Raw genomic sequence first — 27,402 nt, 5'->3', positions numbered from 1 at the left:
AATATCACCCTGGTTGGATATTGAATTAAAACAGAGTATGAAAATCAGAGATGAAAAAAAGGGTGGCTGTAGTTTCAGGCAGGCCTGAAGACTGGGAAGCTTATAGGGCACTAAGGAATATGGTAACAAGGTTAAATAGGCAAAAGAAAAAACGATATTATCAGAATAAATTTCAGCAGTATGGCAACAATGGCGAACAATTATGGAGAACCATAAATGAACTTATGGGTAGAAGCAAAAGAAGAATCACAGCATCATTCAATGAAGTGGACGGGACATTTATAACTAAATCTTTTGAAACTGCGAGCTATTTTAATGATTACTACTTAGGCAAGGTGAGAGCAATTAGGGATGAGATGCCTGCCGCGTGTAAACAACTATCAAACGACAATTAAAAATAAAATAATGCATGACAAAGAATGCCAGTTTTTGTTTAAACATGTAGAGGAAGGTAAAACAGAAAAGTTGCTAATAAATATAAATGGTGACAAACCTTGTGGAATTGATAACATGGATGGAAGGTTTTTAAAGAGTGTAGCTAAATTCCATGTTGTCGTTCTTTTTTAAAACACAGAAACGGTTTTGTTTACCTGTTATTGACGCTACAGTTTCGCCGACGGCTGCCGGCTTCTTCAGGCTGACGCTGATGGTGGCGCGTCACTTCCTTCTCCGTTCATCTGCGGGCAGCAGAGGACGTTGTCGCCCTCTACTGCCCGCTCTCCTCTCTCCGACGATGCAGTCCCATGCGTGGTCCAGCATGTAAACTCCGTCGTCCCTGTTCATGGTCCCACATCCACGTCTCCTTATCTCGATTGTTTCCTTGATCCATCTTCTGTAGAAGCTAAACAAACTCATTAACAAGAAAAAGAGGGGAGAAATACAAGATAACTCCACACCAAACTCATGGGTATGTAACATTTCACAATACAAACTAACAGAAGCAGAAGAAAGCATATTGTAAAAAGGTTTAAACTTCGTAGTAACACCAAAGAAAATACCATATGATGAATTTATTGTAGCAACAGAACTAGCAATATCAACAGATCACAGATGAGGGAAAGAAAGCAGAACTTAGAAATAACATAGTTGGGATATTAAAAAACAGCCAAATTCAACACAGCAATATCACAAAAGAAGAACAATCAGCTTTATCCAAAAATGAACCGATAATTATTCTACAGGCAGACAAAGGAAGAACCACAGTAGTTATGGACAGAGAAAAATATAAACAACAGATGAACCAGATGCTAGAGGACAAAAATACATATGAAATACTTAAAAAAGATCCAACAGAAAACATTAAGAAAAACATGAAAAAATGACTGAAGCCATTGCACGAAAAAGGCAAAATAACAGAAAAAATGTATAAACACTGGATTCCCACGGTGAATATAACACCAAGAATATATGGAACGCCAAAAATACATAAACAAAACACCACTTAGACCAATAGATGACAGCATAGGTACACCAACTGTCATGGTGGGCTGAAGTCTCTTAACCCACATGAGAGAATCACACAGATAAGGTGAGCGATGATATAAATGTCTTTATTATGAAGGAAAACAAGAAACCAAAGAATAATAAATAAGAGCGCAGATCCAAAGGGACAGGAAAACGGGACGACTCCGACTATAAGAAAAAACACAATGGTGTGAGTGGCAGAAACCGAGAAACAGGAAAGTTTAAGATAAGAGGAACGGGCTTACTGAGTTGAGCAGAGTACGAGCTGGAGGGAGAGGCAAGTCAGGCTGATGCAGGGTGGAGGTTGTCAAAGGAGAAGGGTTGGATCCAGGAAGGCAGGTGAGCGGTGGAGAGCGGAGGCCAGAGAACTGAACAACGCCGACATGAAAAAAAAAACACACCTCAGGCAGGCCTAGAGTATCCAGGACTGGGGCAGACAAAAACGCAGATCAGGTTAGAACAGACAAACTAATTTTCAGGTATCTCTGATTTAGGACAGGATTGGACAGGATCTACCCAACAATTGAGTATCAACCGGCGTTGAGGTGTGGGAGCGCTGTTCCTTAAATCCTCTGGCCAAGCTGGAGTTAATTGGCTTCGGCTGCAGCTCCCCAACACACTCACCTGCAAACAATGAAGGACAAACCACAGCAGAAGACAGCAGAACCCTGACAGTACCCCCCCTCAAGGGACGCCACCCGGCGGCCCAGCCGAGGAGGAGGAGGAGGACTCAAAATCCCTGATGAGCGAGACGTCATCAATCCAGGAGGAGGGAATCCACTGACGATGCTCCGGACCATACCCCTCCCAATCCACCAGGAATTGGCGACCACGACCCCGGGGACGAACACCCAGGATGCACCGCACCCGGTAGCCGAGACCGCCGTCAGCAAGCCGGACAGGAGGAGGAGGCTCAGTAGGAGGGCACAGAGGGCTGGACACGAAGGGCTTGACCAATGAGACGTGGAACACCGGATGGACCCTCATGGAGGAAGGCAGGGACAGACGCACAGAAACTGGGCTGAGGACCTCAGCTATGGTGTAGGGGCCGATGAACCGGGGGTAGAATTTCTTATTAGCATCCTTCAGTTTGATGTCCCGGGTGGACAACCAGACCTGCTGGCCAGGAGCGTAGGCAGGGGCTGGACGGCGGCTCCGGTCAGCCAGCCGGCGGTTGCGGTCGGCGGTCTGTTGGAGTGCGGCCTTGGTCTGGGTCCAGGTGCGTCTAGCGCGGCGGATGAACTGGAGAGCTGAAGTCAGAGGATCGGAGTCGGAGGAAAACAGAGGTGGCTGATAACCCAGAGAGATCTTGAATGGGGATTGGCCTGTGGTGGAGGAAATGTGTGAGTTGTGAGCGTACTCTATCCATGCAATCTGGTCACTCCATCCAGATGGATCTTTAGAGCAGACGCATCTCAGCATGGCCTCCAGCTCCTGGTTCATCCGCTCGCACTGGCCATTGGTTTGGGGAAGGAAGCCAGAACTCAGAGCGGTTCGAGCCCCCAGATGGTTGGCAAATTCCTTCCACACTCGTGACACGAATTGAGGGCCTCGGTCTGAGAGGATCTCTGAGGGGATTCCATGTAGCCGGAAAACCTGAGTGACGAGAAGGTTGGCCGTCTCTGCAGAGGTTGGGAGATGTTTAAGGGGAACTAGATGACAGTACTTGGAGAAGCGATCGACAATGGTGAGTATGGTGTCAAAACCCTTGGAGACCGGTATACCAGAGACAAAATCCAATGCGATGTGGGACCAGGGGCGTGAAGGAATAGACAGGGGACACAGGAGACCTTGAGGTGACTGGTTGCTGGACTTGTTTCGGGCACAAACCTGACATGCGCTTATGTATTTCTTGGTGTCCCTGTAGAGCGTGGGCCACCAGAACGTCCGACGGATGAGGGCCAGCGTTCTACCCACGCCGGGATGGATGGAGAACCTGGAGGTGTGGGCCCACTTGATTACGGCACTGCGAACAGAGGAGGGGACATAGGTTCTGTTAGGGGGACCCGTACCTGGGTTGGGATCAGTCTGCTGAGCCTCCAGGACCTTTGTGGAAATATCCCAAGTGATAGATCCGAGGACACAGGAAGGAGGAAGGATAGTGGTGGGTATGCCCTCCTTGTCCAGGGCGTAAAGGCGGGATAGGGCGTCAGGTTTGGTGTACTTAGTTCCGGGTCTGTAAGAGATGAGGTAGTTAAATCGGGAGAAGAATAAAGACCAGCGGGACTGGCGGGGATTAAGCCTCTTGGCCTCCCTCAGATATGCTAGGTTTTTATGGTCCGTCAAGATCTGGATGGGATGTTCCGCCCCCTCAAGCCAGTGACGCCATTCCTCCAGTGCCAGTTTTATGGCCAACAGTTCCCGGTCTCCAACGTCGTAATTCTGTTCGGCTGGGGACAGACAACGAGAGAAAAAGGCACACGGGTGCAGGGTGTTATCAACTGAGGAGACCTGGGATGATACAGCACCAGCACCGGTGTCAGACGCATCCACTTCCAGGGTGAATTGCCGGAGCGGATCTGGTCGGGTGAGGATGGGTGCCTGAATGAAATGGTTCTTTAAGGTGAGAAACGCTTCTTCTGCCTCAGGGGTCCAGGAAAAAGGTTTGTTAACAGAAGTTAGTTGAGTGAGAGGGGTGGCTATGGAACTGTGGTCTTTAATGAACCTACGATAGAAATTAGCAAACCCCAAGAATCGTTGCAGCTGTCTTCTGTTCGTGGGTGAGGGCCACTCCTCCACAGCTCTGATCTTGTCCGGGTCTGCCTTCAGCCTTCCGCTCTCCAGAACAAAGCCGAGGAACTTGACGGATGAGGAGTGGAATTCACATTTTTCTGCCTTAACGAACAGACGGTTCTCTAGGAGACGTTGGAGAACTGCACGGACATGTAGACGGTGTTCGGATGGTGATCTGGAGAAAATGAGGATGTCTTCGAGATAAACTGTGACAAATTTGTTGATGAAATCATTGAGGACAGAGTTAATTAGAGATTGAAAGACTGCGGGTGCATTTGTAAGACCAAAAGGCATGACAAGATATTCAAAATGTCCGAGAGGGGTCTTAAAGGCTGTCTTCCATTCATCTCCCTCTCTGATGCGGACCAAATGATATGCATTACGGAGGTCGAGTTTGGTAAATATGGAAGCGTCGTTGACTGGGTCGAATGTGGATGAAAGCAAGGGAAGGGGGTATTTGTTCTTGACAGTTATCTGGTTTAGTTCCCGGTAGTCGATGCAAGGACATAGAGAGCCGTCCTTTTTAGACACAAAAAAGAACCCCGCTCCCAGTGGTGAAGTGGAGGGTCTTATTATGCCTGCTGCGAGAGATTCAGAGATGTACTGTTTCATGGATTCGTGTTCAGGTCTAGAAAGGTTATACAACCTGCTGGTGGGTAATTTTGCGTTTGGGAGGAGATCTATGCACATGTCGAAAGGTCTGTGGGGTGGTAGCGTAGAGGCATTATCCTTGCTGAAGACCTGCTGGAGGTCGTGGTATTCGGGGGAACTCTGGACAAGTCGAGAGGCTCTGGGGTCTTGGCCTTGGGGTTGAGTATAGGAATCGATGCGGATGATAAACAGTTAGACAAACAAAAACAGCTCCAGTTACTGATACTCCCTGTTCTCCAGTTGATCTGCGGGTTGTGCTTGGTTAGCCATTCGTGCCCCAAAACAACAGGTGATTGTGGGGAAGGAAATACAAAAAAGGAGAGTACCTCATGGTGGTTTCCGGATACCCGTAAGTTAACGGGGACCGTCTGGTGGGTTATGGTGGTCAGAGAACAGCCGTCCAGGGAGGACGCACAAAGGGGTGTGGTGAGAAGTACTGTGGAGATCTCCAGCTGTTGAACCATAGCCAGATCCAGAATATTGCGCTCGCATCCGGAGTCCACCAGGAAAGAAACCTTCTGAGAATCCATTCACGCATCCAAGCTCTCATTTCATTTTAGCTTTCCATCCAGACACAGGTAAAGCTTTTGATACCAAGTTTAACATCAAAGCTGGTAAATTGTCATTTTTTAAAAGTGTTAGTAATAAATTCTTCACTTTAAAAACTTGACTCTCTTCTTGACATTAAACACAGAATGGTGTATTTCTGGTTATTGAAAAAGCAAAGATTCCTTTAACTTCTGATCAAATAAATAAACTTTTGCAATTAAATTTAATTATGTTAAATTAAACATTAATCTTTGGATTAAAAATAGACCAAGCCCGTTGGCATATGAACATCTATAGAGTACATAATATCCTAGATATTTATATCTAATAGAAGCTTCATTGTTAAGTCGTTTGGGTCTTTTCTCAGAATCTAACAACTGATAGCAAACAGTGTTGATTCTAGTATGTAGATTAACACGCTACACCAGGTCATGCCATTCGGCCTGTCAAATGCTCCAGCTGTTTTTCAAGCTCCAGTTAATGATGTCCTCCGTGATTTCCTGATCACAGGACTGATGGTAGTGCTCACCTTTTCTTCTCCGGACAAGCCTTCTTCCATAAGCTCCAAACAATTGGAAAGGGGCTTCATCGGAGAATATGACTTTGGCCCAGTCCTCTGCAGTCCATTCACCATACGTTTAGCAGAAGATCAATCGGTCCCTGATGGTTTTCTGTAGAAGTGGCTTCTTTTCTGCCCTTCTTGACACCAGGCCATCTTCCAAAAGTCTTTGCCCCACTGTGCTGCAGATGTGCTCACACCTGCCTGCTGCCATTCCTGAGCAAGCTCTGCACTGGTGGCACTCCGATCCTGCAGCTGAATCCTTGTTAGGAGAGTATCCTGGTGCTTGCTGGACTTCCTTGGATGCCCTGAAGCCTTCTTAGCAAGAATTGAACCTCTTTCTTTGAAATTCTTGATGATCCTATAAATTGCTGTTTTGGGTGCAATCTTAGTAGCCACACTTGCCTATGAAGCCATTTTTATGCAACGCAGTGATGGCTGCACGCGTTTCTTTGCAGGTCACCATGGTTACCAATGAAAGAACAACAATTTCGAGCATCACCCTTCTTTAACATGTCAAGTCTGCCATTCTAACCCAGTCAGCCTGACATAATGATCTCCAGCCTTGTGCTCGTCAACCTGAGTTAACAAGACCATTACTCAGTCGATCTCAGCAGGTCCTTTAATGACAGCGATAAAAAGCAGTGGAAAGTTTTTTTTGGGATTAAGTTCATTTCCATGGCAAAGCAGGACGATGCAGTTCATCTGATCACTCTTCATAACATTCTGGAGTTTATGCAAACTGCTGTTATAAAAGCTGAAGCAGCAACTTTTCCATCTTGCCGTATTTGTGTCATTCTCAAAACTTTTGGCCACAACTGTGCACTGGTGTGGCTGGAACAGATGCATGCACCCCCACAATTCTTTAATCACAACGACCGGCATTGTTAGGAGAGGTGTGCTATTACTTTTCTTAGCATTTTGAGTTGCCATGGCAATGTGATAATCCTGAAAATCCACATATACAACTTATTTTGTATCTTTAGGGAATGCTCTTGAGTTGACTGCTGTATAATCAATGCTGGCCATTGGTTGGACACTTGATCACATGATCAAATTGTCTCAACATGCAATTGGAGGATGAACAACCTGACGAACTTACGGGTGTCAGTTAATGGGGCAGTCCACCATTCCCTGTCGAAGAAGACACAAATACATCCTTTATCTAAACTAAGACTGAAGTAACTGTTGCTCTAGACTCACAGAAAAGCCAAAGTTGGAATAGTCCAAAGTGGATGCCAAAGCTGCTTCCAATGAGCAGCAGATCACCTCTGACCTTCTTATCCTATCTCCTAAGCCCCCTTCAGACAGGCCATGAAAAACGGAAATGTTCAGGACTCTGTCCGTAAGACCTTTCTGTCTGAATACAAACATCCGGATAACGTATTCTGGAATTTATCCGGACGAAGCCCCTAGTAACAGGTCCCGACTTGTTACGGACAGGGTGGCTGCTTCAGACTGGTGAGGTAAAGTTCCGGACAAGGGGGAGGGGAAGGAGGAGGGGACCGGGGGACGCTGTGCGCACCTAGATAGCCCGCTGCTGTAGCATGCGGCGAACCACGGCAGCTCGCCTCCTACGGTACGCCTAGACGCGCGACGGAGCGCTTCACACCGCTTCAGTGATTCCTTTAACCATTGAGCTTCATCATCCAGGTCTCTTATGCGTCTTCGTGTGCGCAGAATTATGCTTAAGCGCCTCGTGATTTTTATCTTGAGAGGCGCTATAGAAATGATATTTTCTTCTTCTTCTTCTTCTTCTTAAGTCCGATTACCCCCCTGCCCCCCCCCCCCGGGTTAGCATCGTGAATGCTTTCACGTTAACATCAGTCATATTTTAAGTGTTCATAGGCTGTATAGACTCTTAATGTATCACAGGAGCAGATCTAAGCCCAGGTGCATCTGAGTGACATTGCCTGTAGTTTGGTTCATAGAAAAGAAATCACAGGAGCATTAAACAAAGCATGTGGAATTGATTGAGTCAAAATCTGACAGCAGACAGCAGGTATTCAGCCGCTCCCTCTGCACCCAGCAGAGCGTCAGTATTGATGCGGAGAGCAGAATTATCTACTGGGCTGACAATGACTGGAGGACACTGAAAGTTCAGTTAAAGCATGAATGTCTACATCCTGGACACTAAGGGAAGAACTGGCCGTCTGGCATTCTCAATAGGCTGTCTATGCAATATGGGATGGTCCAATGTCAGATTTTTATAAATAAAGCTTTGATTGATTGATTGATTGATTGATTGATTGATTTGATGCCATTTAAGATTTTGTTGATGTCACGCTGAGCAGGAGGAGGTAGGACCCAAAACTCAGAAGCCAGAATGACTCGAGGCAGGAGTGGTTTTAAGAAAATAAATTCCTTTTATTAAAGAGGAGGGTGAACAAAAATACAAAGGCACAAAACCAAGCTTAATCTCAAGAAACACAGAATGACCAAGAAACAAAACAGAAGCTCACTCATGAGCAAGAACCTGGAGAAGTTTCCAGAGACAAAACAACGCTGACAAACAACGATGGACCGACAAACACTGAGGGACAAGACAGGACTTTTAAACACAGAGGGAGGTGATCAGAGGAACAGGTGACAGGTGTGAGTGATCTGGAGGGAAGGCAGGTGCATTCAGTAAACTAAATGGGGAAAGAACTAAGCAGGAGAACCTGGAGCAGAACAGGAGGAGGCTGGGGACAGAGGGACACAGAACATGACAGTTGCATCGCTAGTGTCATAAAAGAAACACCATTTCAGTGTTTCTCTACATCCTTAACATACACACTGTTCTTGTTGATGATTTTATGTTACAGTAGCAATCATGATTTATGTCATAATTATGTTATATATATATCTTTTTTATTCTTGAAGGTATCAGCTCAAGTAATGACAGCAATAAGGAATCAAACTCAGGACACAATTTAAAAGGTAAAATGGTTTAATTGATTCCTTTATTATATTGGTTTATGTTTATATATATATATATATATATATATATATATATATATATATCTTGTACTTGTGTGTGTATGCGTGTGTATACATAAAATTGATTGTGTTTTGTTCATTGTAGGAACTGCTGTAGCACCTGCAGCTCTTACAAGGATGAAGAAAATGTCCACAGAGAATGCAACTCTAAAATCAAAGATGGATGCAGCAAAAGACAAGATAACATCCCTGGAAAATGAAAGGGATTTCCTTCGGGAACAACCAGGTCAGTGTAAGCAAATAAGGGATACATCAGATAGTTGATTATAAAGACAAACATTACAAACTTTGAAGCCGGGTTAAGACAAGTCAGCCCCAAAATGTTAGTTTTTTATTTAATAACATTTTTAATGGTCACTTTTAGTTAGTTCAGTGGTTCTCAACCTTTTTCATTGATGTACCCCCATGAATAATATTTTCAGCCCCATAACCATCGCAAAGCATTTTGGGTTTAAAAAAAAAACCTTACACTGAGCACCGCTTTAGGATAATGAAACTAGTCTACTCCTACTGAATAGCTATTTTTATTTAATTTTATGAAGTTTTAATTATATTTTCCTAAAATATTTTGTATATTATTGTTTTTAAAGAATTTATGCATTGATGCTATATTTTAAATATATATATTTTTTCTCACGTACCCCCTCAAGTGCATTCAAGTACCCCCAGGGATAATATATTTAGAATATCCTTGGCAAAGGTTCTAAAATTTCATTCTTTGTGGTCTCTGAGCTTCTGAATGTAACTTCTCAACTAACACTCGTCAACAGATTAGTCTCCCGTCGACTAATTACTATACTTCTACATAGGGATGGGTACCTTTGACATTTGAATCGATCCGGTACTAATTCCCGGTACCTACGAGTCGATACCGGTTCTTAACGGTACCAATTTTCGATACTTTTGAGTGTTTATTATTTTAATTCTCTTTTATAATTAAATATATATTTTTCTCAATATATAACCATATTTGATAAATATCACGATAAATAACATACAACTGTTTGTATTTTAACATCGTCCTTGTAGTTTTATAAGCTGATAATTAAACTGAAGCAAACATCTTTACTGTGAACTAAATTTACTGTGTATCTTCATTCCTTTTACCGTCCTTTTTCATTTGATTTTTCCTACTGGGAAGTTAGAATTTCCGAGGAGAAAGCGAACGCACCATTAGCTGATAACGGTGGCAATGAAAGCTAACATATCAAGCTAACGTTATCTTTAACAGTTTATTTAGCTGCTGGAGCAGATTAAAACGATGATGCCTCACACTTAGATCGTTGTTGCTGGTTTTACCTTCACCCAATCACCCGCCGCATTTAGTAAAGTGAAGCCAAACTTTAGAGCGCGTTCATGTTCTTCTAGTCGGAAATTCGGAGTTCCGAGGAGAAAGCGAACGCACCATTAGCGAAACGGAAGCTAACATATCAAGGTAACGTTATCTTAAACATTTTATTTACCTACTGGAGCAGATTAAGATGAGGATGTCTCACTTAGATCATTATCTGTCGCTGGTTTCATCATCACCCAGTTACCCATCACATTTAGTGAAGTGGACCCAAGCGTTAGCGTGCGTTCTTTCTACCATGCTGCTCTGTTTACAACTAGCTCGCAGCGACCGACGACATAACGCTCTTGCGCATGCGCTACTGTCTTGGCAAGTTCTCGTTATGAAGGACGGGTACCGAAACGAGGCACCGTTTCAAATGACGTGAATCGGTGCTCGGTCGGTACTATGGAATTCGGTCGGTACCTTAAAAAGTACCGAATTCGGTACCCATCCCTACTTCTACATGTCTTATTTTTTGCTATTAACTAAAAATGCACAATTTTTGTAGTTACACTTTTTAGGCTGTGGTATAATTTAATGTTACCTTATGGCTGGGCGATATATTGATATTTTAAAAATATCTATATAATTTTAAAGGAGAAACAAGATGACTTTATTCCATGCTGTCGTTCTTTTTTTAAAACACAGAAACAGTTTCGTTACCTGTTTTCCCGCTACGTTTCGTCTGCAGCTGCAGACTTCCTCAGGCTGACGCTGATGGTGGCGTCACTTCCTTCTCCATTTATCCGCGGGCAGCAGAGGACGTTGTCCCATGGGACTGCATCGTCGGAGAGGGGAGAGCGGGCAGCAGAGGGCGACAACATCCTCTGCTGCCCGCAGATAAACGGAGAAGGAAGTGACGCCACCATCAGCGTCAGCCTGAGGAAGTCTGCAGCCGCAGACGAAACGTAGCGGGAAAACGAAACTGCTTCTGTGTTTTAAAAAAAGAACGACAGCATGGAATTAGAACCACGACACAGCAAGAACACACCTAAGATGTTCAAAGATGACTTTATATCGATATAACTGGTCAAGCCGCTGTGCCAGTGACTAGCTTGCTCCGTCTCTAAGCGTATGTATTCTCACAAGTTTGCTCAATCTGAGAACCTCTGGGTAAATGTGCTGCTCTAAACGTAGCATTTGGCTTCCTGGTTTTTAATTATTTGTGGACGTTTGTTAATGTTTTAGCAAGCCTTTCCACCGTGGCTGCCAACGGAGTTCTGTTTATCCATCCTGCTTGTTCGGATAGAAAGTGATGTGACGTTAACGAACGAATCAAATCTTTTGATCGGGTTTTCAAAATGAACGATGAGAGCCGAGTCCCTGTAGAGAGCCGTTCATCCCCGGAAGTTGGTAAAGCGCACCCGCTCAAACCCCACCCACCGCTGTAACGGACGTGGGAGGAACCCTAACCAATCTCGTGCACCCTCACGGACACTGCAGTTTACGTTGCTTTTAATTGCACACCCCCCCCCCCCCCCCCCCCCGCTTCACTTTGTTAGAAGGAGCCAGTCTTTTGAATGACTGAGGTAAACGACCGACTCATGAACGGCTCCCATGAAAGCCATAAATCCCGTCACTACAGAGAGACTTGTCAAACCCCTCCCTCCCCTGTGTAATCGGGAAAAGTCTACGGATAGCCAAATGAGCTCAAACAAGTTGTAACAGTTTGAATAGTAAACTACAGGGTAAACGTTTTTATTTTGAAGGCGAGTTCAGCAGATGGAAAATGTTGTTCTGGTTCCGGTTTTTACCGCTCTGGTTTGCTATGCTAGTAAATACTCTGTTACAAGTGACTCTGTTGAGAAAGTTAATAGTTTGTAAGGTGTGGGTTACACAGAGACTCTGAGTCATTACAGTGGTCACTGATATGAGTCAGTACTGTTAGATTCCAGCCATGTTTGCAGTAATAACTAATAACTCCACGGTGCATGACCCATGTGATCTTCAGTAGATGCAATTTCATCATCATAAATTTAGCTTATGATAATTGTTTTTCTCTGAACAAGAAATACATGATATGGCCACCTCTAGATGAAATTTAAATAATTTTACATTAATTATAAATATATAGTAAAAAGTGCCTGTGGGACATTTGATCTCTAGCTATCAACTGTGTGTGTGTGTGTCTGTGTGTGTGTGTGTGTTAACAGGCAGCTGTACCAGTGTTTCTAAAGCTCAGACTGGTAGAGAATAGGCACTAAGGTTAAAGTTTGACGAGAATCAATACATTTTTATGCATTCAACCCTCCCACTGTCCTAATGGGTGTGACCCATGCCCCCACAATGCGGGTGAAAAATTAAAGCCAACGCGTAAGTGACAAAAATTGCAGTTCCACCCTCATCCACTAGGGGCTGGTGTCAGAAGCGAGCAAATCCTCATTGACTCCCATGTTAAAAATACCAATTTCACAGCAGAAATAAACATGTTTACAGCCTGGTACCAGAACATGTTTTTGGTTTAAATGATCTAGTTTACACTCATGACAACTCTGAGGGGGGTGAATGTTTTTCTCACTCTTCTGTTTAAGTGTATTAAAAGCCTAAAATTCTGTATAATTAATGAGCATCAGACCCACGTGACCACAGAGCTTGCTCCGTGGAAAGGCCTCAGTAGAGCCTCGGTCTGGCCTGGAAACTGTTCCGGGATTTTGAGTCTGTGTTTGTTTATTCTGTTTTGGATATTTTTTGTGCAATTGTTGGACAAAATAACTTGCTGTTGCATTAATTGCACTAATAGAGCATCCAAGGACATAAACTCCTCTATTATCCACTAATGTTTAGATTTCCATTTATTCACCACAGGTGTTGTCTCAGATATTTCTGTCTTACAGTTCTAAGAGTTTTCACCCATTTTTGCCATTTTTTATGATCTTACATTAATTTTGTAATTGACTAACATTTCTCCTCTGTTGGTTTTACTACCTGCAGTCTGAGATCAACACAGCCTTGCCCTCCAGCATCACCAGCAGCAGCAATAGGAGCAACCCTGCAACAGCTACATTGTACCCCATCATCAGGTAACATAGGACAGCAACAGATCAGGAGGTGGAGCAGGTTGTCCAGTAATCGGAAGGTTGCAGGTTTGATTCTGACTTCAATCAGAGATTGATGCTGTTGTGTCCTTGGGCAAGACACTTAACCTGCTTTGCCTGCTGGTGGTGGTCGGAGGGACTGGTGGCGCCTGTGCTCAGCAGCTTCACCTCTGTCAGTGCGCTCCAGAGCAGCTGTGGCTACATCATAGCTCATCACCATCAGTGTGTTAATGTGTGTGTGTGAATGACTGATTGTGTTGTAATGTGCCTTGGGGGGTTGTAGAACCCTAAGAAGGCATTATACAAATACAGACCATTTACCAAGACAAGTTACTTTTGCTTTACATTGTCCTTATGGTATATAATGATTCACTTCCATTTTGAATTTCTAATAAATATGATTTGTTATTCAGCCGGGTATACTGTGGTCATGTCATGGTGTTTGAAAATATTATTCTGTGTGCCCTTTTTTAAATTTGAGCACCCGCCCCTTCAAAGGTCTCTGCACAGCCCTGGTGCCAAGGTCTAAGTTGTAGTCATGATATTCTATTCAATAATACTTTATTAATCCCTGAAGGAAATTCAACTTTTAAAAGCTGATAAATCTCAAAAGTACGTGACTGGCATGGTGGAAACACCCATCATTACTTTTCACTTAAATTGCAGTACAACATATGTGTGATCCTGTGCGTAAGGCTTAGCCGGTTGGAAAATAGCGTTTTAGCCCCGTTGACTTGCAATCATTTTTTCATTCTTCCGGGACCCATGAGCGACCGGAAAGGGAGAATACTTAGGCTCCCTATAGTGAAAGACAACCTTTGCACAACTATAAAATCGATATAACGTATAGGTACAGTATCACATCTGTTTCAAAATACATCCTGATATGAAAATAATATCACCCAGCCCTAGTTGTAATAAACTTGACCCGTACTGCAGCAGCTGGAAAAGTCCTGGAAAATCATGTCACAAAAAGAGTGGGAACCCTGTCCAGGCCGCTGCGTCCAGCGCACATTGTCACAAATCTGCCAGTAGTCATATTCAACAAAAAGCTCTGGAGCCTTGACTCATAAACAATTAAAGGCTTTCAGTTTAGTTGTATTCTGTTTATTTCTAAAGCGCCAATTCACAACAGATGTCATGTCAAGGCACTGTACAAGATGAGTAATTTCAATACATTCATCCAGTTAAAAAATGTTAAATCTAAGGAACCCCAGACGATTACGTTGTGTAATTCCAAGCAGAGCGCCGAGCGAAGCGAAGACTGTCGCCAGGGTCCTCATCTTCGATACCTATCATTCCTCTGCAACCGGATCCTCAACTCTGTTACTGGCAGGCGGAGTCCATTCAAACCCTCTGTCGGAAGATCCCCAAGAGTGATCGCATGGATGGTGGCTTTCGGCGGCGGCGAATCAGTGGGGCTAACTTGGAAAACCTTAGCTATGCCAAGGTGATCGGCTCTGGCGTGCGCTCCAAACCCAGCTCCAAGACGTCCGCTTCACTCCTCAGGATTGGTCTTATGAATGTCCGATCGATTGGGAATAAAACGGCTTTTTTGAAAGACTATTTCATTGACCAGTCAATAAACCTGTTCTTCATGACTGAAACCTGGGTCCAGCCTGGTGAGTCGGCCCCTCTATCAGAACTTTGTCCTCCTGAATGCCTAGTCTTAAACGAGCCTAGATCCTCTGGTCGTGGTGGGGGTTTGCTGACTTTATACAACTCCTTTCTCCCTCTGAAACCACTCTCTGGTTTTGTGACTCCCTCCAGTTTTGAGCTGTCAGTGTTTGAATTAGCCTGCTGCCCACCTGTACTCTGTGCTCTCTGTTATCGTCCACCTAAATATAACTCAGTCTTTCAAATAAATTTTCAGACTTTTTAGCTGATTTCCTCCCAAAATATGAAAGAGGGATTATCCTTGGTGATTTTAACATTCATGTCTGCTGTCCCACAAAGCCCTTGGTAAAGGAGTTTTTGGACATTTTAGATTCATTTGATCTACAGCAACTGGTCAAAGATCCTACCCATGAACGCTCCTTAGTTTTATCTTTTGGACTCTGTGTTTCTGATTTATTTATAAATCAGGTTTGTATCTCTGATCATTTTCCAATCATTTTTAATATCTCAAACCTAGCATCTCTCCCTACAAGGCATCAGGCTAAACATTAGGCTTGGTATATTGCTCCCTCGTCCTCTGTGATGCTGTCATCTAGCCTGGAGGCTGGCCTTTTAACATCTTTTTCCTCATCTACATTGGTGGGGCTTGATGGTTTGGTGGACTCCTTCAATATGGCTTTTCTGTTGCCCTTGACTCTGTAGCACCGCTTAAACTCAGGCAAAAAAGACCATCTCTGATCCCTGGTTAAACGACAACACTCGTACTCTCAGACGCCAGTGTACGACACATGAACGTAGATGTAAAAAGGACAAGCTACAAATTTCCCAACAAATGCTGAAAGACTCCCTGGCAGCTTACCAAAGAGCTGACAGATCAGCTAAAAATAATTATTTTGCCAACATCATTGAGAGGCATCGTGGTGAACAACGCAAGCTGTTCAGTACCATTAACTCTGTTCTTTCACTAAAGGAATCTACCGCCCCCTCCACACCAACCATAGCACTTTGCACTGATTTTCAGAATTTTTTCCTGGAAAAAATCAATTCTATAAGACAGAATCTGTTGGGACCTGTTAACCAGAAAGAATCACTCTGTTCTCCTCCATTCTCTGATTTTGATCCTGTCTCCCTTCAAGATCTGGATAAATTGATCAAGTCCATGAAACCCTCAGGCTCCCCACTGGATGCTCTCCCCCCAATGCTGCTACTTGGGGCTCTGCCAGTAGTGGGTCCTTTTATTTTGAGTATTTTAATTTACAGTTTGTCATCGGGAGTGTTTCCATAATCCTTTAAGAAGGCGTTCGTCCAACCGCTATTGAAAAAACCTGGCCTGGATCAAAATGATTATGCAAGTTTCCGTCCAATCACCAAACTTCCTTTTTTATCAAAGGTTATTGAAAAAGTGGTACATGCTCAACTCTCACATCATTTACTGGAACATTCACTACTCGACCACTTTCAGTCTGCTTTTAGGCCAAATCATAGCACCGAGTCTGCACTTATTCGTGTGTTAAATGACATTCTGACAGAAATTGATGCTGGTTCCTGTGTTCTGTTACTACTGCTAGACCTATCAGCGGCTTTCGATACAGTTGACCATAACATTCTGTTAACTAGGCTGAAATCTTTTGTTGGAGTCACAGGGACTGCGCTAAATTGGTTTCACTCCCATCTGTCTGACAGGAGTTTCAGCATTCACATAGGCGATTGCTCTTCTCCTTTTGTCCCACTCCCCTGGGGAGTTCCCCAGGGCTCTAACCTAGGTCCACTCCTCTTTTCTATTTATATTTTGCCACTGGGAAACATCATTGCTAAACACGGCCTCCATTATCACATATACGCCGATGACTGTCAAATTTATATGGCTTTAAACCAACTAAGTTCCATTACCCAGCTCTCAGACTGTCTCTCAGAAATTAAAACCTGGCTAGCTTCCAATTTCCTGAAGTTCAATGACAATAAGACTGAGGCCATTCTTTTCAAACCAAAACATCATCTGCATACTTCTGCTGCCTTTGATCTCTTCTCCCTAAACCTTAATTCATATGTGACCAGCCTTGGGATTAAACTGGATGCTGACTTATCAATGAGTGCACATGTTAATGCCACTGTTCGATCCTGCTTCTTCCAGCTTCGTCGCCTTGCCCGACTAAAGCCCATTCTTAAGAGGCCACACTTAGAATCAGTAATACATGCATTTATGGCTTCCAGACTCGATTTTTCCAACTCGGTTCTAATTGGTGTAAATGTATCTGTCCTAAATCGTCTGCAGAAAGTCCAGAATGCTGCAGCCAGATTTCTTTCCAATGCAAATAAACGCTGCCACATCACTCCCATTCTGGCGGATCTACACTGGATTCTTGTGCTATTTTGAATTCAACATAAAGTTTTAACTTTTACTTACAAAGCCCTGCATGGTGTAGCCCCCTTATACCTCTCAGAGCTGCTCACCCCCTACATCCCCCCCCCCCCCGGTCACTAAGGTCTGCTGATCATCTACTGCTCATAGTCCCTAAAATGAAGTATAAAGGCCGGAGCGTGCGTTCACCTTTGCTGCTCCCAGACTTTGGGACGCACTCCCTCTGGTGGTACGCCAGGCTTCTTCACTGGCACAGTTTAAATCCAGCCTGAAGACAAAATGTTTTAATTTAGCTTTTGGTCAATAATCAATCTTTTATGCTGTGACTCTTCTGTTTTACTGACTTCTGTTTTTATTGACTACTCTTTTATTGGCTGTTTTATACATTTGTATTGTTTTTAGGTTTTTCCATTTTATGACAGCTTTTATCTGTGTTTAATGTGTATGTATGTGTATTTGAATGGCTTTTTAGGTTTAACTCTGTGCAGTGCTTTGATCAGCTGACATGCTGTTTTTAAATGCGCTATTCAAATAAAATTGGATTGGATAGTTTGTTCAAATAACAAATATGCCAAAAAAAAAAAAGCAATAGTTATCCATAGACCAATACAAAGCTATGTTGTGGACTGTTTGTTTTGAGACTTAATTGAGGGCAGAAGAGTGATGTAACAATATTTTTTTCCAAATAGTTACTTCAAAAATGACTAAGCCAAAGATAAATAGGGTGGACAAGCAAGAATCTGCCTGCTGGATTTTAAAGGTAATGGAGTATACATACAACATGAAAGCAGTACATTTGGAACTTGCCAAAAAATATTTTGTAGGACATATTTTTTACAATAATGTCTTTACAGCTACCAACTGAATTGCTTCGGAAAATACTATTGGATGTGGCTCTGGACACTGGTGACAGCGCGTACTTGACATTGTCCCTAGTTTGTAAGCTTTTTTGTAATATAGTGAGCCAAGACATCTTCAGGAAGAAAGCACACTTATTATGGATCCTAAGTAAGACTATGTTGTGCTTGTTTCTGAAATATCTAATATTGCAAGTCAAATGTAAATATAGTTCTTAATCACTCTGTGTGTGTGTGTGTGTGTGTGAGTGTGAGTGTGCACGTGCGTGTGTGTCTATGCATGTGTGTTAAATACAGGTGTGGACAAGAAATGGTTTCAACACTCTGAAAGGAAATGAGCCGACATGAACGATCGCGTGTTAAATTTGTTTTTGAGGTGGCGACACCTGATGTGATAATGTTACTGTGGCCGTGCTCAGGACGCAGATGTCTGGAGCGCGTCAACAATCAGAGCTTTGCATGCGCAAACTGGTTAAGGTTAGGATGGGGGTAAGGGGAGGGTTAAATTGCAAGAGGGTAAACGTCACAATTTGGTTAGCTGTCCGTTTTACGGTGGGTGTCAGTACCGACGCTCTGGCACAGCGCGTTGCCTCCCGACACGCAGGAGCTTGTCACCTGCTGACAGCAGGCTGCTGTTTTTTCCGTGGACTGCATCTTGCCGGTCATTATCACGTGACAGCGACTAGTCGATGACAGGCATAAAAAGTCACTATAGAGCGGTGAAGTCGACTAGTGACTAGTTCACACAACCCCTGCTACAAGGGCTTTGTGGGGCAGCAGTAGCTCAGGTGGTAGAGAGTGTTGCCTCATGATCGGAGGGTCATGGGTTCGATTCCAGCTCCCGCCAGGGGTATCCTGCCGTTGTGTCCTTGGGCAAGACACCACCCAACTTGCCTGTGTTAGTGGTGGTCAGAGGGGCCGACGGCGCCAAACGGCAGCCTCGCCTCTGTCAGACCTCCCCAGGGCGGCTGTGGCTACAAGTAGCTCACCATCACTAGCAGTGTGTGAATGTGAGAGTGTGTGAAAGCGTCTTTGGGTGTCTAGAAAAGCGCTATATAAGTTCCATGCATTATTATTATTATTATTATTATTATTACTGCTCCCCAGAGTGTTCTGCAGCATAATCAGCACGTTCTCTTTGAACTTGATATCAAATTTTTGCCTCCTCTTCGTTTCCGCACGGTTAAAGTTACCCTCGGGGTCACTCACTGGCAAATCAAAAGTGAGACGGATATGACACAACCGCCCCCCGTACTTGCTTGTTACAACATTCCACCCGGCCACAATAAAAAAACGGCCATTATTCACCTCCGCCGACTCCGACACCGGCCAAAATATGATACCCGGCAGTTAATTAAATACAGGTCAATATTAGAGGATTTACGGTATATATATTTCAATATATATATATATATATATATATATATATATATATATATATATATATATATATATAATATATTACAATATATATATATATATATATATATATATATATATATTTCAATATATATATATATATATATATATATATATATATATATATATATATATATATATATATATATAATATATTACAATATATATATATATCATATCATATATTATATATATATATTATAATATATATGTATCATATATTATATATATATATATATATATATATATATATATATATATATATATATTAGGGATGAAACGATCATTCGAATGATCCAAATGATTCGATTTGTTAAATTCTTCGAATAGTTTTTTACTGTTCCGAAGATTCGTTAAATCTGCGTACCAGTCTGAACACATTTTACTTGCGCACTACGTGGTAATCTAGATGCTGTGGAGGAAAACAGAGAAACCTGCAGAGACAACCCATTGTAAAAGGCAGAACAACTGTACAAAGTTTGGGATCAAGAGTTAAAACTACGAGCAGAATTGCTAATGCTAAGCTAGCGTGTAGCACGCTCACGATAAATTGGTGTTCTGAAAAAAGGTGACTAAGCTCTACAAGCATAAGGAAACCCCCCACCCTTCATTTTGTTCATATGTAGTTGTCTGCAGCGGTGTGGGGCGGAGCTGCAGCACCTGGAGTCTGGTTGTTGCTATGAGTGCGCTCCAGACAGAACTATGGCAAGCCATTGCATCATGTAATTCAAAAAGCTTCAATGTTGCCTAGGGATGGGTACCTTTCACATTTGAATCGATCGGGTACCAATTCCCGGTACTTACGAATCGATACCGATACCTAACGATACCAATTTTCGATACTTTTTTGTGTTTAATAACTAAAAACTATTTTTCACTCAAATATTTCTTATCAATATATAACAATATGTTACAAAATTAAATATAACAATATAGCATAGAAGTCTTTACATTTTAACATATGTTTAACAAACTAGAATATTCCTCTCTCTGGACAATTTGTATAATAGAGGGGTATGTAAATGGAAAAAACTGAAGTAAACATCTTTGCTTTGAACTACTTGAACATGACCTACTTAACTATGTATATATTCAGTCCTTTAGCCATTCTTTTTAAGGAAAACTAACATGTCCACTTTCCCAGGCAAGAGTCGAGCCCGCTCAACACTGACTGTATCCCCTGCTGTGGAGAAAACTCGCTCTGAAGGGGTGGAAGAGGCTTGAACACAAAGATATTTTTTGGCCAAGCTGGCCAACATAGGCATCTGGTGACTCTTTTGCCACCACCACAAGAGGGGATGCACAGAGCTGAGGACTGCTGGAAATCTCTGGTAGATTAGCACCTCGTTCTTGGCCTTTTCGGCTAATGAAGGTGCTTGGGTGTCTATCTCACTCTGGAGTAACACTTCCTGGTCCTCATCCTGAAATAGCTCCCCAAGGGCTGGCAGCGTTTTCTTTCTTTTCTCGGGAGCTTCTGGCATTTCTTCTCCCTCAGATACTTCCTCCCCTTCCCGCTGCTCCTTTCTTCCTTTCCCCTCCTGCTGGGTCACCTCTCCAATCTTTAAATAAAGCATACACAGAACAAATAATTAAAATATGGTAATTATATGATCATACTGAAACAGAGTGCATATGCCCAGCTGTGGTCCGCATTACAGTTATGATGAACAAACCTTGTCTCCAGCGAAGAGGGCTACAGCTTCATTTTCTAGGCGGGTCCAAACAGCCTCATCCTGAATCTTGCCTTTAAAACGAGGATCTAGAGCAGTAGCCTCCTCAAAGAACAGCCGTAGCTCTTTGTTTGTGTCCTCCTAGCAACACTGAACAAGAACAGTCGGACAATACATTTTACGTATTTCATTACACCATTGCTTTAATTATGAATTAATCAAATGAACTACATACTGTGTAACGATGGGAGAGGTCTGCCCAGACCTTCTCCTTGATGGCTTTCTTGAAAGCAGAATCTTCATCTTTCACCTCAAACTTGGCCCTGAGTTTGTCGAGGATGGGGAGGATCTGCCCCACAGTGGCACTCCTATCAGCTGAAACTGCAAGTGTGGATGTGTAGAGGACCCTCATGGTGTCCACAAAGTCCTCACACTTGCTCATGTCATCATCTGACACTCAGCAATCTGGAAATAATAGGGCAAAATTATTCAGAATGTTTTTGTCAGCAAAAGAGAATTCACTCCATCAGAGGTTTTTGAAACTCAAGTTTTTATTACCTGTCTCTGTCCATAGCCTTCTTGATTATTGGGTCCCTTCAAGCAGCCTGGATGGGGGGTACTGTTCGATGAACCTCTCTACCGTAAGAAAGAGGCTGTTCCATCTGGATCTCACATCAAGGATGAGGGAATGCTCATCTAGGCCTTCAACAAAACAGAGAACAATCGTCTAAATTTAAAATTCTTAATATTAATGATGTAGAAAGTGGCAGAAACGTTTAAAACCAGTAACAGCTCTCAAATATACAAATAACATCCTGTGTATATTTAATAACCTCTGACCTACCTAGAAGTTTCTGCTTCTCTTTCAGTACAGGCCTGGCAAGACTATTTCTTCTTAGCCATAACACGACGGCTCTTATCCTCCCTGACCAGTTGCTGTACAGCTTTTGGGCTGCTATGTTGAGGGTATGAGCAAAGCAACCTTAATTTTTTGGACGGCTACATCCATGTTGGCAGCGTTATCAACTGTAACTGCTACCACCTTAGACTTCACCTCAAATTCATCTAGGATGCTGTCAATTTCCTCTGCAACAGCAGATCCTGTTTGAGAGACATGCACTGCTCTTGTATGTAGGACCTGTTCTCTCAGCTCTGCATCCACTACATAATGAACAGCGACTGTGATGTAGTGATCTTGAGCCACACGGCTCCAAGCATCAGCGGTGACTGCAACATGGTCCACTGCTTTCAGCTCCTGCTTCACATTAACTTTCTCAACATTATACCACGCTGGTAGCAACGTGTTGCAAAGCTCCTGTCTGTTGGGGGGGGGGGGGGGGGGGGGCAGTTTGGATTGAGGGCCCTTGTCATCTCCCTGTTACACACAACAACAATAACACACAAAAATAAGCAATCTGTTTTTTTTCTCCATTACACTCACACTATGTCACGTAATATCAGCAGTAATATACCTAAACCGGGACGAGCCCACAGTTGTAAAAGGCAACAATCCTTTCACAACAAAAGCAGTTACAGCTCTGTGACACTCGTCTGTTCTCTGGCGGGTAAAGGCTGTCTCCTTAGCTTTTGTGAAGGGAGTCACCATTGCAGCTTTAACTCTTGCTGCTGGTCCTGCACATAAAAAGCATTAATGTTACAGAAATACAGGGAAATTAGCTGACTGCAATGTTAATGGAAGCTAAAATGACAAGCTAACGTTATCCTTACACAGTTTATTTACCTGCTGCAGCTGATGAAGACGACGATGCCCCACTTGAATCGAGAGAATACATAATTTAAAATATAATTCAATAACAAACATGTTTGATAGAGAATGACCGATAGTGGGTTTCGCCGATTGCTGATAGGATCGATAGTTAATTACTTAAGCCTAATCTATACTGCTCCGTGAACGTCGGGACGGACACACGCAATGCCTTTTTGCGTTGCGGAAGAAGATGGAGACATGCCACAAATTTTAACTATCCGTCAAAAGAGACGGAGACCGCAAGCTGTGACTTGTCAGGATGCTGCTTCCTGTAAATTTGTTAACAGCACCGTCTTTGCCGCTTCAAAAAATAAAGAGATATTTAGAGGCAGAGCAAACAGATAGAAAAATGCATATGAACATTATTTTCACCCGTGACTAAAGAAGTACAAAGATGCGCAGCAAGTGTTTTATTCATAGACAGAGAGGATGAGAAACGTGGGTTTAGAGGTGCTGATCGCATGAAGAGGTGGAGAATGAGGACAAATTTGTTTGTGTTAAAAAGTTTCAGAAATACATTAAAACAAAGTAAACACAATAGTAAATACACTATTGTGGACCGGATACGTGACTGTAATGGTGGCAGGATACCTCGGAATAGCATTACGCCCTCTGTTGTCTTGTTTGCTGTTGTTTAGCAGCACTCCCCAGCTGACGGAGAAGTCTGATAGCAAAAGGTCTCTGTCAATGCGTGTGCATCTCTCCCTCACGGAGAAGTGTAAATTAGGCTTTAGTAACCGACTGTCTGTCCCATAGCAGATTAGTTATTTTGAAATGAACGATTGTTAACATTGTCCCAGACAGAGATTGTCGTTCTCATTTCCACAGTGTTTTTTATAACTCTTTTTTACTATTACTAGTCCATTTGTTGTATATTTAAATCCTGATATTTTTATACAAGAAATGATGTCATATTTAGGTTGTATTCACACCAGTAAGGTTCATAGCTTCACTTTACCTGGTCTGCACCAAATTCTGTTTTTGTTTTAATATTTTAAATTTTGTCGTGGTTCCTATGCAAGCTGCAAATAAATGCAGCAGGACCTTAGTTTCTTAACAACAAGACACTGCTGAGCTCTGTAGTGAAAAGAAAACAAAGAAAACTATCTTTTATATAGCACCTCTCAATATAAAATCACGAGGCGTTTCACCAAACAAAAATTAAAAATATAAAAAACATTTTGAAAAATGATTTTAAAATGTTTAAAATGACAACAAATAGAAAATTGGAATTTATACAAGTGAAGAAAGAGAGAGAAAATGCATTTTTTTGTGATATCTACAGAGAATACAATTTTCATTAACATTACGATCTTCAACCAAGATGGCGCCGAGGAAGGACGCCCTGGTGCTAACGTGCGTCGTGTTTTGTTTGTTTTTGTCTGCAAATTGTGTGTCAGCGTGCTCTTACACCCGTGAAGAGCTTCTAAACGTCAGAAAATCAACGCCGACGGACCTACTTCCAGTTTTTTTAGTGGGTGTGGCAGATTTGGTCCACTTTTTAATTAAGAAAGTGAGACGCCGTAGGAGAGGGAAACGTGCGGGAGTGCTCGTGCGTCTACGAAGACGCGGCTCACGTACGCCCTTACCTGGGATCTTCCTCTGCAATGTCCGCTCACTTAGCAACAAGACGGATGAACTGGCATTGTTGATGAGACGAAACAGACTTTTCTTCCTCTTCTGTCTTGTGCTTCACGGAGACGTGGCTCAACGAGCAGACCCCGGATTGCGCGCTCCATTTGGAGGGATTCCAGCTCCTCCGCGCAGACAGACAGCAAGTCTTATCCGGAGGAAAGACAAAAGGTGGAGGTGTCTACTTCTACATCAACAATGTCTGGTGTTCGGATGTGACTTGGATTTCCCAGTACTGCTCTCCTGCTCTGGAATTCCTCTTCATAAACTGTAAGCCATTCTACTCCCCGCGTGAGTTCGCTTCATTCTTTCTGGCTGCTGTTTACATCCCGCCGTGCGCGAGGCTCAACGTGCGCTCGCGAAGCAGATCCTAAGTGTGGAACAGACCTTTCCGGACTCTCTAGTTATTATCCTCGGCGACTTTAACAAGGGAAATCTGAGCCAGGAATTGCCTAAGTACAGACAATTTGTTAAATGCCCGACAAGAGAGCAGTACACGCTGGATCACTGCTACACCACAGTTAGTGGAGCTTATCGGGCCGAGCAGCGAGCTGCTCTCGGCTTCTCAGACTACGCCATGATTCACCTCATCCCCTCATATAGGCAGAGGCTGAAGCTCTCAAAACCTGCAGTGAGAACTTCTAAGAAGTGGACCTGCGAGGCTGTGGAGGAGCTTCGCATGTGTCTGGACACAACAGACTGGAACATGTTTGGATCTGCCACAGACAACTTGGATGACTATACAGACACTGTGACATCATACATACAATTCTGTGAGGACAGCATTATTCCAACAAAAACCAGGGTCACTTTAAACAATGATAAGCCCTGGTTTACAACCAGACTGAGACAGCTGAGGAGGGAGAAAGAAGCAGCCCACAGAGCCAAGGACAGAGAAAGCTATAAGGACGCTAAGTACCAGTTCTCAAAAGAGTTGAAAAAGGCGAGATCCCGGTACAGTAAGCGTCTAAAAGAGCAGTTCTCTGACAATGACACCGCCTCTGTCTGGAGAGGGCTCAGGCAAATCACTAACTACAAGCCTAGAGCCCAACATGCTGCTGACGATCTACAACTGGCTGAACAACTTAACTCCTTTTATGTAAGGTTTGAAATGCAACACCCATCCCCCACACCCCCTACTGCACAGGCTTCTTCAGCCACTCTGGTGTCATATGCCTCCCCCACCATCTTCACCACTGTGAATAGTACAGTCCCCGCTGACCACCCCTCCCCCTCCACTGCCTTCTCAGTGACAGAAGAGGTTGTGCTCAGGGTTTTCCATAAGCAAAATCCACGGAAATCCCCGAGCCCGGACGGTGTCTCCCCCGCTACCCTGAGAAACTGCGCAGAGGGATTGTGTCCAATCTTCACGGACATCTTTAACATCTCCTTGGAGTCCTGCCATGTTCCAGCCTGCTTTAAGCTGTCCACCATTGTCCCTGTCCCTAAGAAACCCCGTGTCACTGGACTGAATGATTACAGGCCTGTGGCGCTGACGTCTATAGTCATGAGGTCTTTTGAGCGCCTGGTCCTCCCTCATCTCAAGTCCTTCACCTCCCCCCTCCTGGACCCTCTGCAGTTCGCATACAGAGCCAACAGGTCTGTAGACGACGCCATCAACTTGACCCTCCACTTCATCCTGCAGCACCTGGACTCCCCGGGAACCTACGCTAGGATCCTGTTTGTGGACTTCAGCTCTGCGTTCAACACCATCCTCCCTGCTCTGCTCCAGGACAAGCTCTCCATGCTCAACGTACCCAATTCCACCTGCAGGTGGATCACTGACTTCCTGACGGACCGAAGGCAGTGCGTGCGGCTGGGGAAGAATGTTTCCACCACTAAGACTATTAGCACAGGATCTCCACAGGGCTGTGTACTCTCTCCTCTGCTCTTCTCCCTGTACACAAACTGCTGCACCTCGAGCCACGACTCCGTTAAACTGATCAAGTTTGCAGACGACACCACCCTCATCAGGCTCATCTCTGACGGCGATGCCTACAGGAGGCAGGTGAGTCCATCCTCACCTCCTCCATCGCTGTGTGGTACGCTGGAGCCACAGTGAGGGACAAACATAGACTGCAGCGCTCTGCTGAGAAGGTGATTGGCTGCAGCCTTCCATCTCTCCAGGACCTGTACGTCTCCAGGACTCGGGGGCGTGCAGGTCGGATAGCAGCTGACCCTTCTCACCTGGGTCACAGACTTTTTGAGCCGCTTCCCTCAGGCAGGAGGTTACGGTCCATCCGGACCAGAACCTCCCACCATAAGAACAGCTTCTTTCCATCTGCCGTTAGACTTGTGAATAGATTCTAAACACACAACCATGCTGGTCTTCTGTACTTGACACAAAGTCACGTTATCGGCCATGTTACCATTACCTGCCATTTTTTATCGCTGAAAGTTTTATTCTAATTTTTTTATTCTATTTTATTCTATTTTTTAATCTTATTATTCATGTTATATGTAGCACATTAGTAACGAAGCAAGTTACTAGTTTGTGAATTGTTTGTTCACTAACAATGGCAATAAACCTGATTCTGATTCTGATACATTTTAAAGCTCAGTGGTGCAGTCATTCATCTTAAAAGAGATATTTAAAATATTTTTCATTTGTTGTCATTGCAGTCATAACACCAGGAAGCCATCAACAGGTACAAGAAGGTGCTTATGGCGACTCAGGATGGGAGTCTCCCAATGGTTGCAGCCTTAAGGAAAATTGGCGTAGACCGGAAAACAATTGCAGACACAGCTGCAATAGCTGAACTTGCAGCAGTAAG

This window comes from Nothobranchius furzeri, chromosome 9, assembly GCF_043380555.1.
Source record: "Nothobranchius furzeri strain GRZ-AD chromosome 9, NfurGRZ-RIMD1, whole genome shotgun sequence".
NCBI classification, from domain to species: domain Eukaryota; kingdom Metazoa; phylum Chordata; class Actinopteri; order Cyprinodontiformes; family Nothobranchiidae; genus Nothobranchius; species Nothobranchius furzeri.
The sequence above is the reverse complement of the archived record's forward strand: the minus strand, read 5'-3'. Positions refer to the sequence as shown.